A 2,500-nucleotide genomic window follows, 5' to 3' on the forward strand; every position below is an offset into this window, starting at 1 on the left:
GTGAAAATGCAGTAGATAGTCCATCCGCCCTTTCAACAACTGGGGCCAGGAGTCGGTTTACCATGGGATTTGCCAAGTCCTCATATTATTAGATATACAGCCACATAAAAGTTCGTTTCGGTTGGACATCTGTTCCAAAGGCCTCTTTTGCTCAAGACATTCTACTTATATTGCTATAAAAGAAATGCAAGAGTTCATTTTGCTGAAATGCCACCTATTTCGTGACACTGGGACACTTGGCCTGTTTGTTTTGGGAGGGGCGCTTATGTCTCTTGAATTAAGAGATATATAAGGCGAGCTAGTATTTTCGGAAAGGAAACATCACTTCGGAAAATATGGTGATAAGGAGAGTTTTCCATTTACCAAGAAATGCCGGAAATTTCCTGTTGGCATGTAGATGGAAAACACGTTTTTGGTTCGTTCCACTGGAAAATTTCCGGAATAAACGGAACTTCTGAAAAGGTAGTCCTGCTTTCCCTCTGGAAACTTTCCGATGGAAATGTGTGTTCCATTTACAACTTTTGAAAGGTCTTACCACTTCCAGGGTATTCACGGCCACAGTTTTAAATTTTGGCGCGTTAAATCACAATCATTGGGCGGCGAACGGACCTGAGTTAAATGGAACACGTTTTTCACCCGATGGAAATTTCCACCGAGATTTCCGGAAATTTTTTGTATATGGAAAACGCCCAAGATTTGATCGAAAACGTTTTGTGACGTAGATAGACCTAATCGGCTAACTCAATGTTGTACCCAATTCAAATCTCCCGGGATTAAGATTCTTTGTGTTTTATTTGCATGATAATGTAACATTCATATTTAAATTATATGGAAATACCAGGAACAAAAAGTTTTATTCCCAGAGGGTTTGAATTGGGCACAACATTGAGTTAGCCGATTAGGTCTATTGTCAGAGATTTTCCGAGAAAAAATTAACATCCATAATGTTCGCCTAGTAAAATATTTTCTATAACAAGGCTAAAAAGGTTATGAAATGGTTAAAAATTAAAATGTTTGAACCGGCCAACCGTTTGCGGCTGTTTGACATCATCATGGTTAAAAAATGATGACCGGCCGCACGTACATATGTATCCTATGTAATTCCGGATGGGAAAAGTTTGGAGACAGCTGAAATAACTTGTTTGTTCAAACTGGGGAGGAATTGTTGGATCATTAGCCCCTCGACGATCCTGCGCTTGTGGAATGTTTGTGCTGAGGAGAGAACACGCCACGTGAAAGAATATGATGGGTTTTTGCGCAGGTGTTTTGCAGGTTCAGAGGTGTGAACAGGATTTGAATGCTCCGCAGTTCGTACTGCTAAGTTTCTCACAGTCTCGCCAATGGCCGTATTTATACTAGAGAACGTCTAAGACGTCTTAAACTACTAGCATAAATACGAGAATCAAGGTGGATGCATTAAACGTCAGACGAATTAAACGTCTTAAGTTAAATGCGTGTAAACGACGCACTAAACAGACGTCTTAGTCGTCTCAGCCGTCTAGTATAAAGACAAGACGCACTAAACTGGGACGCACTTAGCAATGAAGTGCACATAGTCTCTTTGGTAATTAAATCCCAGGATCATTTGACGAAAATCATGAATTGGATTTCTAGCCGTCGAAGTTAAGTGCTTCCCGTATTTATATTAGTGGCACTTATGGCCAGACGTTTAATGCGTCTGGACGTCTTAAACGTCCTCTAGTATAAATACAGCCAATGTAATCAAGGCCACAAGAACAATCACCTTTGTAAACAACTTTGGATCTGTGAGTGCTTTTGTCTTTGTTGTTAAAGAGACTTTTGATTTGCCTCGTTTGCCACAGGATTATAAAGATGAACTTGAAGTTAGTGAACTTGTTGAGTTTTGCAATAAATGTCTTACTAAGTTTTTCGTTTTTCTTTCGTTCTTCGAAGAGGCATTGTTTTTCACCGTCGAGAAAAACCCCAACCACTTCCTCGATACTGCCTTTAGTTAGTTATACCAACAAGTTCAATTGCAGCGTCTTTAAGAAACCGGGGAAACTACCAACACATTGGAAATCGGAGGTACCTCCTACTAATTGGAAAAGGAATTGCATCATCGGCGCACTCCATAGAGCAAAACGCATCTCTACCGATTTTGACAAGGACATAAAAACTCTAGAAAATTCTTTCATCAATGCAGGTTATTCCAAACGTTTTATTTCGCATACAATCAACACCTTTCTAAACGACTCGTCACAAGATGACAACATCATTCCGAATTTTCTCTTCGAAGAATGAAAGAAAGTTTTCATCAAGCTCCCCTTTTGCGGCAAAAACGAAAAACTTAGTAAGTCATTTATTGCAAAACTCAACAAGTTCACTAACTTCAAGTTCATCTTTATAATCCTGTGGCAAACCAGGCAAATCAAAAGCCTCTTTAACAACATAGACAAAAACACTCACAGATCCAAAGTTGTTGAACACTGACAGATCCAAAGTTGTTGACAAAGGTGATTGTTCCTGTGGCGTTGATTAC

This window comes from Montipora foliosa, chromosome 11 (assembly GCF_036669935.1).
Source record: "Montipora foliosa isolate CH-2021 chromosome 11, ASM3666993v2, whole genome shotgun sequence".
NCBI lineage: Eukaryota > Metazoa > Cnidaria > Anthozoa > Scleractinia > Acroporidae > Montipora > Montipora foliosa.